Source organism: Ovis canadensis, chromosome 20 (genome assembly GCF_042477335.2).
Source record: "Ovis canadensis isolate MfBH-ARS-UI-01 breed Bighorn chromosome 20, ARS-UI_OviCan_v2, whole genome shotgun sequence".
NCBI lineage: Eukaryota > Metazoa > Chordata > Mammalia > Artiodactyla > Bovidae > Ovis > Ovis canadensis.
Window position 1 is genome coordinate 33,330,711 of NC_091264.1, and position 15,228 is coordinate 33,345,938.

The following is a 15,228-nucleotide window of genomic DNA, read 5'->3' on the forward strand; positions in this document are numbered from 1 at the left end:
TCACAAAGAGTTAGACATGACTGAGCGACTAGACAACAACAAAAAGCCTTAAACTCTAACTAAATATGAGGCCTCTGAGGTTCACAAAAGAGCTTGTTAACTGAAGCCATCAAGCCTCTTCTAGATTTTATTCTAATGGCCTTTTAAAAGTACTTCTCTCCTTTTCTCTAAGTAATTTTCATGCATTCTTTCACTTACATGTATAACATTTCTCTAGGGTAGAAAAGTCAGAACGAGTTGTCTTCTGCTTTTTAAAAAACAGGTTAGAAGACTCAGCATACCTCAAAGTCAGCATGGAGTACAGCTGGACAGGTCAAGGTCAGATGTATGACAGTGGAAACGACAGCACGATTAGGATGACTCTGATTACCACCTCATTAATTGCACCCTGATTCTCGTTAGGTCACTGTGCCAAAGCCTCTTATGCACATTCTCTCATTTACTGCTAAACGTGCCTTTGAAAGTAGAACTTGACATGTTACTAGTTTTAAAATCAGAGAATGGCTGAGCCTGAGGTTGAAAAAGCACAGACTTTCTGGAGTCAAGATTCCAAATCCCAGTTGTGTTGACTCAACCCAAGGTCCTACTACAGAGGAGAAACTGAAGGCTAGGCCGATGACGTGGTTTGGGGTTTGGGCTGGACGTGGAGAACAGAAACCTCCTCTCTGTGGAGGAGACACACACAGGTCCTAACTCTTTCAGCAGCATATCAGCTTTATTTGTCAAAACAGATTTTTAAAAACAATGGCTGGATTACCCTACAGTTCATTAGTCATCATACAGAAATCCACTGTGATGAAAATGTTCACTTAAGATTTAGTGGAGGGGAAACGGAACTTGTTCAGCAATTCTTGGCTATAGAAATGCCCTCCTTTAATATCACCAGCTATTGGAAGCAACGTGCCCTAATCTTCAGTGTTGATACTTTTGGAGATGAGATGAAGTTTCTGACTTGGTGTCGTGTGTTTGTTGTTGTTTGTTTTTTAACTGAGTCCAAATTGCTCTTTTCCCAAAGACTGTATCCTGCATAGGTTGCTGTGCAGCCAGCTTCCAAGACAGTCCCTGGTAATTCTTGCCCCTTGGTATTCCTGCCCTTGCATGGCTCCTCCCACACTGAGTCAGGATTGGTAAAGCTATCAGCATGACCCTTAGGTAGGGTGCAGAAGGCCCTTGTGATTTTCTCCATGCTCTCTTGGGTTTCCAGCTCTGGAATAAGCCAGTTGCCATGCAATGAGGACACGTAATCTCACAGAGAACTGAGATCTCCAGGCAATGGCCAGCACTAACCGTGACAGCCATATAATAAGTGAGCCACCTTAGAAGGAACCATCTGACTTCAGTCAGCACCCGGCTGACAGCTGACTATAATCTCATGGGAAATCACAAAAGCCAGGCTCAACCCTACTGCTCCCAAATTCCGGGCCCATAGTAATTATGTGACATCAAATGATAACTGTTGTTTTAAGACACTGAGTTCTGGGATTGTTACAGACATCACAGATATGACACAGTAGATAATGAGTACCTTGAGAGCAGGCAATGGCTTACTGTGATTCTCTTATCATCCATAAACCACTATCATTCCATCAGTTATTACAGACCCAACTACTATGAACAATCACAGCTGGTAAAGGTCAGCAGTTACATCATTACATTCTGATTTATATTTGGTTGTAACAGGCATTATTTTTGGGGGAGGTGGTATTTTTCAAGGTGATCATATACAAGATATGGCTGTCTCCATTTTCTGAGATGCTGACTTCATCAGCAAAATCCCCAATTTGATACAATTACTGGTAATATATGTTTACTGTGCTTTCTCCAATGTTAAGTTTTTAAAAAAGAGAAAAATTGCTTAGTTTCTAACTTTTTTGAAGATAAACTCTGACATAGTGGCTCTGACTGTGGGCAGTGAGGAAGGACCAAAAAGAAGAGACTTGGAAAGAGCAGCAAGAAACAAAACTTTGCCATAATGCGTTCAGCAGTGACTTCCCAAAGCAAGACATTTAAACAACTCCCCATGTGTTCAAAGGGCTTCATTTCAACCAGTGCAGAAATGTAGCAAGAATTTCAGAAAGATAATTTAAAACTAAGCACGGGGCAGTGGATCTCAATTCTAGACGGTAAAGAAATGGCACACATGAATTCATGGAACTCACTTGGCTGCCAAAAGTTTGATATTTCACCTTGGTACTATGGGGAAAGTATTTAAGAGGACTGCCAACTCGGCCATCCTGCTTCTTAAATTAGACCCTGAGTTCTGGGATAGTCAAGGAAAGCTACCTTCACACTCCAGAAACTCTTCACTACAAGTCAGTTCTGTGCCTGGGACTGGGCAAAGAATTGCATTGCAAAAAGGTAGGTTTATACAACTCCTGATACATTAGATAGCAGTGCATTAAAATACCTGAGTAAAACCTTAAAAAATCATCAAGATACTTTATTTGTAAAAGTTCCCACTGGCCCGGCTTTTACTCTGAGCTTCTATTTTCTTTAACATATTTTAAATAGGTAATACTTGCAATTGGTTTAAAACTTCAAACTATGGCAAACGTTGACATTAACTAGTATGCCTCCCTCTCATCACTGAACTCGTCAACAACTACAGTCACCTTCCAGATGATTCTCTCCATATAGAAGCATCCAGTCCAGTCCAGTGTTAGTTGCTCACTTGTGTCTGCCTCTTTCCGACCTCATGGACTGTGTAGCCTGTCAGGCTCCTCTGACCATGGAATTCTCCAGACAAGAATACTGGAGGGGGTTGCCACTTCATTCTCCAGGGGATCTTTCTGACCCAAGGATCAAACCCAGGTCTCTGGCACTGCAGGCAGATTTCTTTACCAGCTGAGCCACCAGGGAAGCCTATTATATACAAGCATCAGTTCAGTTCAGTTCAGTTCAGTCGCTCAGTCGTGTCCGACTCTTTGCGAGCCCATGAATCGCAGCACGCCAGGCCTCCCTGTCCATCACCAACTCCCGGAGTTCACTCAGACTCACGTCCATCGAGTCAGTGATGCCATCCAGCCATCTCATCCTCTGTCGTCCCCTTCTCCTCCTGACCCCAGTCCCTCCCAGCATCAGAGTCTTTTCCAATGAGTCAACTCTTGGCATGAGTTGGCCAAAGTACTGGAGTTTCAGCTTCAACATCATTCCTGCCAAAGAAATCCCAGGGCTGATCTCCTTCAGAATGGACTGGTTGGATCTTGCAGTCCAAGGGACTCTCAAGAATCTTCTCCAACACCACAGTTCAAAAGCATCAATTCTTCAGCGCTCAGCTTTCTTCACAGTCCAACTCTCATATCCATACATGACCACTGGAAAAACCATAGCCTTGACTAGATGGACCTTAGTCGGCAAAGTAATGTCTCTGCTTTTGAATATACCATCTAGGTTGGTCATAACTTTTCTTCCAAGGAGTAAGCGTCTTTTGATTTCATGGCTCAATCATCATCTGCAGTGATTTTGGAGCCCCCTCAAATGAAGTCTGACACTGTTTCCACTGTTTCGCCATCTATTTCCCATGGAGTGATGGGACCAGATGCCATGATCTTCATTTTCTGAATGTTGAGCTTTAAGCCAACTTTTTCACTCTCCTCTTTTACTTTCATCAAGAGGTTTTTTAGTTCCTCTTCACTTTCTGCCATAAGGGTGGTGTCATCTGCATATCTGAGGTGATTGATATTTCTCCCAGCAATCTTGATTCCAGCTTCTGTTTCTTCCAGTCCAGCGTTTCTCATGATGTACTCTGCATAGAAGTTAAATAAGCAGGGTGACAATATACAGCCTTGACGTACTCCTTTTCCTATTTGGAACCAGTCTGTTGTTCCATGTTCAGTTCTAACTGTTGCTTCCTGACCTGCATACAGATTTCTCAAGAGGCAGGTCAGGTGGTTTGGTATTCCCATCTCTTTCAGAATTTTCCACAGTTTATTGTGATCCACACAGTCAAAGGCTTTGGCATAGTCAATAAAGCAGAAGTAGATGTTTTTCTGGAACTTTCTTGCTTTTTCCATGATCCAGTGGATGTTGACAATTTGATCTCTGGTTCCTCTGCCTTTTCTAAAACCAGCTTGAACATCAGGAAGTTCACGGTTCACGTATTGCTGGAGCCTGGCTTGGAGAATGTTGAGCATTACTTTACTAGCATGTGAGATGAGTACAATTGTGTGGTAGTTTGAGCATTCTTTGGCATTGCCTTTCTTTGGGACTGGAATGAAAACTGACCTTTTCCAGTCCTGTGGCCACTGCTGAGTTTTCCAAATTTGCTGGCATACTGAGTGCAGCACTTTCACAGCATCATCTTTCAGGATTTGAAATAGCTCTACAAGCATATGCATACCTAAACACATATAGATAGAGACAGATACTGTGGAAAATATATCTTCTTGTTGCTTTATATATTAGGTGTTTTTGGTGGTTGTTTTCATTTGGTTACAAACATAATTTTGGAGATTATTTTTCTATTTTTATCGTATGTTAAATTCACCATCCATTATTTGGGTATATTTTTGTTAATTTGAGGATTCTCAACCTATTTATATACCAACATTGAACTGTGAGTTACTAAAGCTTTGTGCTATGAAGTAATATTTGGCCTACCTAATTAATACTCCTTCTCCCAATTATAAGGGGTTTCTCTGGTGGTTTAAAGGTAAAAGAATCCAACTGCAACACAGGAGATGGAGGTTTGGGTCAATAAGATCCCTGGAGAAGGAAACGGCAACCCACTCTGGTATTCTTGCATGGGAAATGCCATAGACAGAGGAGCCTGGCAGGGCTCTAGTCCATGGGCATGGGGTCGCAAAGAGTTGGTCATGACTGAGGGACACAACAACAGCAACCCCAATTTTTTTTTTTTGAGAATTTTCCTGGCTATTCTTAGATATTTCACTTCTAACCCCAGTTATATCACTTCTATACATATACCCCAGATATATCACCTCTAACCCCAGTTTTTAAAATCAAAATTTGAAGTAGGATTGGTTATTCAGTCCATCCTCTACTTCAAATTTTGATTTTAAAAACTGGGGTTAGAAGTGATATAGCTTAATTTAAGTCTCACACAATCTTATGAGGTAGGTACTCAAGGTTATGTCTTACCATGTGAGTTAACATATAGACCAACTATCTTGAGTTTACATTTATCTAGCTTACAATTACAAATGTTCAGTTTTATCATCTCCTTTATTCTTCTTAACTGTTCTGGGACTCAGAAAGTCCTGTTATGACTCACATTATGGATGGAGAGAGGCTCATGGACTTGTCATGGCTGGGGGCAAGGGTTCTTCCCACTATACCAAAGGCAGACAGCACTGGGATTCTCCAAGGAATATTTTACAAACAGGGATGGTTTTCGTTTTAGTGCCATGCCACATTTTAGAAATGTTGGCAGACCATCAAATTATTAAACTTTTAATGACGTTTAAAACTTAATAATACTGGCATGAACACAGCAAAACCTGAACTCTCATGAACTGCCGGTGGTAGAGTAACCTGGCACAGCCCTTTTAGAGTGCACCTGGGCGACACATACTAGAGGTCTTAAAAGTGTTACAGAGGAAGAAGACTGCTGTTGCAATTCTGGGCCAAAGCCTACACCTCCCTCCACTGTGAACGCGGATCCTTTGTGCAGCCGGGCCTACACCCCCACTGGCTTCTGAGTGCCTGTGGCCACGGCTCATCTCTCCCCTGTCTGCTGAACCTCTCTTCCTCTCCTCCCTCCTGGCTCTTTTCTCCTAGACCCTGACCTCAATGAAGTCTCACTTCTCCTCTTTCCCAGCCTTTCACATTAGTTTCTAATTTTTATGTGCTTCTCTCCCTGCTTCCCAATCTGACAGCTTCTTCCAAAGTTTCTCCACTACATGTCCTGCTGGACACAACTGCTTACCCTATGTAGTTTATATGTCAAATGAATAAACACTGTTCCCCAAGTTAAAATTAAGTGAGAAGCTTTTTCAGACAATGCTTATCCCCTTCCTCACCCCAGAGAATTTACATAACTTTTCTAGAAATAACAACAAAACAAATAAGAGATTCATTGAAATGATTTTCTTGTAATAATAACCCTGATCTATAATAAACAGAAAATATTTTCTACAGAAATCAGTTTTAAGATGATTTGTGAAAATTCTCCTTCATAATTAGGTGAGTATTTTTATTCCTTTGTTCAAATCTGCTTTTGATTTAGAAAACAATTTTCTCTTAAAAAAATAACTTTTTAAAATAAGTGAATCAGCCAAATTTAGATATAACTTTTGCATAAGCTTTGGCTAGCATTATTCATAGTAGTCAACAGTTCATACCGAGTAACTTGTGGACAGTGCAATTTAAAATTGATTTTATTTTCCTCCAAAGACCTTGGTTTATTCTTGATCTGAGAAACTTGTGTTGGTCTCTTTATGGTTCATCTTATACCTTCTCAAAATTAAGTCAAATCACTTCACCTGTTCTTAGTCAGCATTCCCACCATATGTTTGACAGTGATTACAAGGTCAAATTTGATATCCATTTCATCAAGATGTTCTTTCTTTGGGTACATCCAGAAAAAATCATAAGTAACCTTCAAATTGTTCCAAAGAATGTCACTGTTTTTGACAGAGTTGTGACCACAACTTATAGTAACAAATTCGAAAAACTTTGCATTGTACAAAGCATAAAAAAAACACCACTGGCATTTTCTCCGAATTCTAGCCTGTATATCTTTTCCTTTACCAGTTGTGTGAATACCATTATGATGGATATGTTTTCAAAGTATTTAAATAAAATTAAAATTTCTATTTTAGTTTTTTTGAAAATTTAATGGAATCATATTATATATTTTATTAAAATAAATATTTGCAATTTGAATATTTAATGCCCATCTAATTAGTTGCTAATATACAGAAAAAACTAATATGTTTCATGCATTTATTATCTGGATCTATAAGACATATACACCAGCAAATTTAAGAGTAATATGAGTCATCCTGTTTCTAAGTTTATTTGTACAGGCTCTAGGGCACTAGGCTTCGTAGCTGCAGCTTCCAGGCTCTAGAGCAGAGGCCCGACAGCTGTGGTGCAAGGGCTTAGCTGTGCCATGGCGTGTGGGTCTTCCCAGACCAGGGATCAAACCCATGCCTCCTGTGTTGGCAGGTGAACTCTTCACCGCGAGCTGCCCGGGAAGCCCGAGTCATACTCTTTTTCAGCCAGCACAGGCAACCACTGTGGACACTGTGTCAGTTTATGAGCATATACTGAATCTTGAATTAGAACATGAAGAGAAGAAGGATTTGCTGAGCGGATCTGCCTTTTCCCTTACTTAAAAACATATGCAGCTCAAATCCTCCTCCAACTCAGACTTACATAACACCCACCTAAGACTGGCCACAGCACAATCCATAGACCTTCATGTCATTTGGCAGCAGCTGCTTTTTTGGGGGGTGAGGACAGTGAAAAAGAAATATATATATATATGTAACAAAACATTCGCCACTGTAATCATTTTAAATGCATAATTCAGTGGCATTATGTTTACAAACTAAACAACTATCACCACTGTTTCCCCAAAGTTTTCATCACTCCGAACAAAAGGTCTGTACCCATTAAACAATAATTCTCCTTCTCCTCCACCCCGGGAAACTTCAAATCCACTTTCTGTCTCTGTGAATTTGTCTTTTTGAGCTATTTCACAAAAGTGAAGCCATGTAATATCTGTCCTTTCGTGTCTGGTTTATTTCACTTAGCATGTTTCCAAGGTTCGCCCATGTGGTAGCAAGAATCAGCACTTCATTCCTTCATGGGCTGAACAACAGGCCATTGTCTGCATAGACCACATCTGCTTACTCATCCGTTAGTGCCTGCCTTTTGGCTCAGGGCGTGGCGGTGAAGGGGGCCTGAGCAGTGTTTGTGATAGGAGGTTCTGCACACAACGTGGGGTCGAGGGCAGGAGGCCTTCCCACCAGGCCTAGGAGAGCACTAAGACGCACAAGAATCACTGAGGGAGACTCTTGATGAATCCAGCCATACAGTTCCCTCTGAATTCCAAAAGCACTTGCAATCAATGAGGTAAAGTTACCATTTATCTAAAGAGGGAGTTACTGCTGCCCTCCCTACAACTGAACTTCAAGCTCTCTTTCTAGTCTCAGGCATTGGTGCTGGTAGTTGGCAGAGGTGCAAATAAAGACTGGCTCTCAGTGTGCCCATTCCTGTGAGAGGTGCCGGCACTCAGCAGGTGTTCATTTTTTTCCTTCCTCTCTTCTCCTGTGTCTAACATGGCACTAACCACATACCAGGAATTCAAAACTATAGCTGCTTAATTAATTAACTGGAAAATGGTTTCTTCTGAATAAAATATGAGAATTACTCATGAACTTGATTCTTCCTTGTTCATCAGGGGAATTGATTTCCCTGCCCAGTGAGAAGAGGCAGACCAAACACAGCCCTCAGGAAAAAGATGGAGGCTGCGGAGAAGTGGGTTTCCTAATTACACATGGGAGGGTGATTTCTTCTGTCTTCCTTCCCGATCTTATCTCCGTCTGCCTCTGGAGAGGAACCACCATCCTTTTAGCTGGCAGCAGGATGTCAGGACATACTCATTTGTGCTATTCTTCCTTTGTTACTATCCTTTAGTTGTTTACTTTCTAAGTCGTATCTGATTCTTTGCAACCCCATGATCTGTAGCCAGCCAGGCCCCTCGATCCATGGGATCTCCCAGGCAAGAATACTTCAGGGGGTTGCCATTTCTTCCTCCAGGGGATCTTCTCAACCCACGGATCAAACCTGTTGATTGGCTCGACTGGCAGGCAGATTCTTTACCACTGAGCCACCAAGTTAGTCCAATCCTGAGAATTCTTTTATTTCTCTCAAAGCAGAATTGCAGCATCCCTGTGGATGTCTGCTTTTCTTTGGCATAGAAAGAAAGACGACTTCTCCTTCAGTGAGGTAATATGAAGCTGCATCTTTATACCGCAGGTGACCAGTGATTTTATTTAGCCTTATAGCACAAAATACTATCTGCTGGGAATGAATTTCTTAACGGGGCAAGAGAAAGGTTCCCCACTAAGAATAAAGACAACTACAGTCTGTGTGGGAACCTGACATATTTCATGACAGCATGTGAAGCTGTTATCCAATGAGAAAACAGTTCTTCCAAATTTGAAAACAAGATGTCTAGACTCTTTTCCTAATTGATGGCCATGCATAAAAATGTATCATAAAAATGTGTCTGAAACTGTACAGCAGCATACCACTAACAAAGGCACTTTTATCAGAAAAGTTAGGCTGTGTCTCTGGGAATTCATAATCATCTCAGTAATAGCCGTGTCTTAATCTCCAAATAATTCGGCTATTTTGGGTTCTTCAAATCTTGTTTTCTAAGTGGTTATTTCTGGTGCCTATAATTTTTCAGTCAAAAGCTTCCTGAATGGATAGTGATAATTCAGTGCCACCTCTATCAGGGGATAGTTTCATATTTATAATTCCTGTCATTAAAAAACCTATCTATTGACTATCAACTGTAGCCTACCTTAAATGTTCAGTTTAATTGCTCATAAAATAGCCATACCAGTAAAATCTGACTTCACCCATGAAGAAGGATTTTCTCTAACAAGGCCAACTCCAAAGCCCAAGAATTAGACAATGCTTTCTTGGATTTAAACAAAACAAAACAAAAATACCCCCAAAGCAAGAAACTTGTCAGGACTTCCCTGGTGGTCCAGTGGTTAAAAATCTGCTTTTCAACGCAGGGGATGAGGGTTTGATCCCTGGTTGGGGAACTAAGATCCCACATGCCACTGAGCAGCTAAGACCATATGCTGCAACTGCTGAACTCACACACCACGAGTACAAAGTCTGTGCGCTACAGCCAAAGATTCAGAGTCGGCTCCCATGATGGCTCCAGCATGATGCGAGGAGCTAAGCTTCATACTCTCTCAGCGCCCAAGGATTCTTCAAAATATCTGGTATATAATTACCCGCTGAAAATATTCATTTTTAAAATAGATACTGCTCATGAGGTGACCTGGGCATGATTTTGCCTGAGATTCCAGGGGAATCAATGATTAATGCTGGATACTAATAATGAAGCAACCATATCATTTTTATGGCTCTGCAGTGATCTATATACTGTTTAATATCCATGTTTTTCTAGTGGTCATGTATGGACATGAGAGTTGGACTATAAAGAAAGCTGAGTGCCAAAGAACTGATGCTTTTGAACTGCGGTGTTGGAGAAGACTCTTGAGAGTCCCTTGGACTGCAAGGAGATCCAACCAGTCCATCCTAAAGGAGATCAGTCCTGGGCGTTCATCAGAAAGACTGATGTTGAAACTGAAACCCCAATACTTTGGCCACCTGATGCGAAGAGCTGACTCATTTGAAAAGACCCTGATGCTGGGAAAGATTGAGGGCAGGAGGAGAAGGGGACGACAGAGGATGAGACAGTTGGATGGCATCACCGACTCGATGGACGTGGGTTTGGTTGGACTCCAGGAGTTGGTGATGGACAGGGAGGCCTGGTATGCTGCGATTCATGGGGTCGCAAAGAGTTGGACACGACTGAGTGACTGAACTGAACTGATTCAGTTCAGGATATACCAAGTTCAGGGGCCTAAACCTGACCAGGGAGATTAAGATTGGACTTTGTCCATTGGAAGGCTGTTCTCTCTTCAGACCATCATTTCGCTCATCTGTCCATTCACTCATCCATCTTTTATGATGAGCTCCAAATAAGCAAAGGCCATTGTAATTCACTAAGGGAGATACAAAATTATTAAAACACAGTCCCTTGGTCTATCTGGGGGTAGGTAGACCAGGAAATACAAAATATCTTGGGTTCAAAATTTGTCTCTGAAGGAGAAAACAGTTCAGAGAGAGTCAAAGAAATAAGGAAGAGGAGGGATTTGACACTTCCTACCATACCCTGAATCACCAGGAGCTCCCTGGGCCTAGATCTATCCAAGTGTGAAAAGGTTTCCTTCTCTAGATCTTGACCCCTAAAAGAAGTATGGGCGTACACAGAAGCTGTCTCAAGATTAAAGTGGAGACAGTGACAAAATTCTTCCAAGCAATTGTGAGAAACACTGCTACCAAAATTAGAAAGGGCCTCAGAGAGTTTGTTCATATAATATTATAGTATTTTTCTTTCCACAAAGGAGAAATAGAGAAAAATTCTCAGTTTAGGTTGGAAGAAAAGAGTGTAAGGGTTGGATGCTGAAATAACCTGGGAACAGTGATTTCACAGTTAAATTCTTAGAAGGTTGTAGAAAAACAGTATAAATTCTCATTTATCTTGAAAAACTAAAGGAGGCAGGTCCTACTAAGATGGACTGAGAGAACGGACCAGGACTACAACTTAAGTATCATCACCAAATGATTTTGTTGAATTATGAATCCTTTCACCCAGATACTTGAAATTAAATTTTCACATGGGTACAAGACATATTTTAAGAGAGGTCAGTGACTGCTATCTGAAGTTTAGGATTTAGAAATCAGTGAAAGCAGGAATAGGAACCTTTCTAGGTAAAGGTCCTTTCTTGATCCTCAAGCTGGAAACGTGCAATTAAAGCCAGTTTGCGATGTACTATATCTTGCATTCTTTCAATCTAGAGCTTCCAACTTCTCTAAGCTCTCATTCCTGGAAAAGCTTTTGGCAGTCACTTTTTGCAACCCACAATTTCTGTAGCGTTTCATCTTTTTACCATACCCGTTTTGCTTCTAAGCCTCACTTCCCATATGTGGTCAGTAATGCCACCACCACCGGAAGTAAAATGGTCCTCAACATGGGCCTGTTTGCCCACACAGGGGCAGAAATGTGGGGCAGGAAAGGAGTCCAGCGGTCACGGAGCTCAAGATACTCTGAAACTATAAAGAGCACAGTATTACCCACTTTGTACACGTGAATATAGACATGAAAACAGCAGGGAATTCTCTGAAGGCTACAAAGAAAGACAATCAGTGGGTCTGGGTCTCTGCCTCATAGTCCCATGTCAGACTGGATCTCCTCTGCACCTTTCAGAAGGGCACACTAGCCGTGCCATTTCTACTTCTGTGTTCTACGAGGATGACAATGATTTAAACAAAAAAACCCGTGTTTGCTTTGGGGAGCATGTTCTCTGTTTTAGGCATAGTGCTAGGAACTTTCAAGTGTTACTACTAAGTATTTGCTAAAAAACCAGTCATTTTCATAACTGATTAAACGGGGGTTCAGGCCAGTCATCTGACTCCAACTATTAAAGACAGTAGAGTGTCAACTGGTGACTTAACATGAAATGGTGTCAGTGAAATTTGGTTCACTTAAGATATTCTTTTAATGTTTATTTATTTAGGATAGTCCTAATTCTACTATCTTTTAGGCTGTTGGAATGATGAAATGGTATTATACATTGAAAACCCTTAGAAGACAATGTTTTAAAATGAGGCTACTTACGTGTATACATGCACATACACATAAATTCTACCTGTCAAAAAGACTACATAAACACACATATACATTTTGAATAGAAGTGACAGTTTAATGCAAATACTGGGCTCACATACCTGGCGCTGATTTCCCATGCAGTCCCCCACATCTCTGAAAAGCACACCAGGAGAAGGACTGACTAGGCTGTGCCAGCGTGACTGACTGGTGAGCTCCTGAGATGTCTTTCGCCTCGGCAGGACACAGGGAGTGCCACATAAACTCTCAGGGGGACAAATGAAGCCTCTTGAGTGTTTCAGAATAAACACCTCCAGGCTTGCTGGGACCACAAGTAAAGGTACCTAGAAGCTCGATCTTTTGCTTCCAACAGTTTGTGAGCTATGACACTGAGATCTGTGTAATCCAAGCATTTGAAATGCTTCCATGCCATTTCAAGTATAATCGTGAAATTTAAAAATACTCCCCTATCACCATATAGAACAGAAAAAAGTCATTCTTTGCAAAGCTTTTTTAAGTTAGATATTTGCATATCTGGAGATCAACCCTGGGATTTCTTTGGAGGGAATGATGCTAAAGCTGAAGCTCCAGTACTTTGGCCACCTCGTGCGAAGAGTTGACTCATTGGAAAAGACTCTGATGCTGGGAAGGATTAGGGGCAGGAGGAGAAGGGGACGACAGAGGATGAGATGGCTGGATATCATCACTGACTCGATGGACGTGAGTCTGAATGAACTCCAGGAGATGGTGATGGACAGGGAGGCCTGGCATGCTGCGATTCATGGGGTCGCAAAGAGTCGGACACAACTGAGCGACTGAACTGAACTGAAAAGCTATTTTTAAATTCTATCAGTATTGCTTTACTCTGTCAACATACTAACCTTCCCAGTTATTAAATATTAAGTGATTAAGATTACCCTCTAAAGTATTAAGATTACCCCCATGGAGAGAGCTGGTAACCTGCAAGATCAAGTTAAATGGCATATTCAGTGACCAGTGAACTCCAAGAAAATTAGTTTAAAATGATGCATCACTTTGTCAAACTCTCTTAGGAACTAGCTTTTTAGGATCTCTCTTTAGAAATATGAAACCCCTCAAAACCATTACCACAAATAGCCAATATCCAAAATAACTGCCAAGCCACCTGCTTTTCTCCAGGAAACACCATAAAACTCACAAGTTAGTAAAGCTTTGTAGAGCCTACAAAGTCTCGATCTTTCTGATGAAGTTTACTTATTGTTTGAGAGACTTTATTTCCCCTTTTCTGAGCCATGAAAAGTCCCCACATCAGGTTCAGTTCAAGATACAGGCTTACGTGTACAAGAAGGTCTCTGGGCAGAAGGGGATGCTGAAGAACACCTCTTTGTCACTTTGGTCTTGGCACAGTGTTTCAGATGGTATTCATCTGGAATAAAGAGATCGATGACATAACACGTCCAACCCTCCTAAGTGGCTGGCTTTACTAGAAGTGGGTAAGGGCAAAAAGATATAAATTCATCTGTCTGTATGCAACCCAAAACATATCAGCTCGTCTTGGAGTAATTTAACCAATAAGATGATTTAGAGGACAGTTCAGTGGCACCATTTTTGGAAAGTAAAAGCTTAGCAGAAGGAACGTAAATCAAAGGTGACTGGCAGGTAAAGGATATATGCAGCAATCAGCCAAACCATGTGCATACTGGCACCAATTCAATAAGATCATTTATAAAAATTTTAAGGCAGGAGTATACAAAAGGGGGTCTGGTGCTAACTAAATCCACAGATAGCTTACATGCCACTGAAATAAACACTTCCAGATGCGGGTGTACAAAAACCTTTCACAGAAAGAAATGTTTTCTTTCATAAAGCTGAAGGAGGGACTCGTAGCGGGGAAGGGCAGAGAAGTCTGAGACTGAGCTTCTTACAGATGGTTGTGTCGGTGAGCAGGGAGTGTAGGGTGAGGATGAACTGAGCATGGCACGTCTCCACTTAGAAGCATCGCCATCATTGCTAACACTGGATTTAGGTAAAGGTAAAAAGGCTAACAGTACCTTATTCCATCATCCTCCAAAATCTGCTGTCTGAGTCAGCGCTGCTCCCATTACTTCCCTGAGACTTTATTTTGGGGGAGGTGATGGAGACAACAGGTTCACACAGAGATGGAAGCCACTAACCAACATTTAGAAAAAAGATGCTCTGGTTATTTGTACCAGCACAAAGCTATTGGGGGCATGGCTTTAATGATGAAAACATCTCCAAAATCTGGCCAGATTATAGTCATCTTTCAGGAATGCATGACCAAATTCATTAATGGCTTAGAAAGTCAATTTGTCCACCCAAACAGCATAATAATACATGGGACTTTCTGGTTATATATCTAAACACTCCCAGAAGTTCAAACAAAGTTATAGTGCCTGTGTATTTTTATTTTTTAAAGGTTCAGGTGAGCCATGCATTGAGCTCTCCCTCCTTCCCCTAAGGAAAACCCCTTGAAATTAGTTTTCTTGTTGAATCTTTACGCTAATGCAAATTTTCTGTAAGCTTCTGGGTATAGAGTTTATTCTTGAGACTATTTCTAATTATCTGCTTTATGCACTGACCTAAATCACAAACTTGTCATCTGTTATTCTTCTTTCATTCCATCATTCTACTTTTGCTTTATGGCAAAAATCTCTTGAATAGAACCCCGTCTTCTCTGCTCTCAGTGTCACTGTCTCGACAGAGGCTGTTCTGTCTTCTGGCCTGTAATACTGTGGTGGCCATCTGATCAGTCTCTTTGCCAATTACATCTCCTAACTCCAATCCCTCCTCCATCCCATAACTGGGTTACTTTCTTTTTTTTCACCCAGAATTCAGGT

The 15,228-nt window shown here is 41.2% G+C and overlaps 1 protein-coding gene across 18 annotated transcripts in view; it reads right to left on the reverse strand.

The window, feature by feature from the left end:
- Positions 1-15,228, reverse strand: part of SUPT3H (SPT3 homolog, SAGA and STAGA complex component) — a 398,481-nt gene that overhangs the window by 55,147 nt on the left and 328,106 nt on the right. The window lies entirely within an intron of this gene.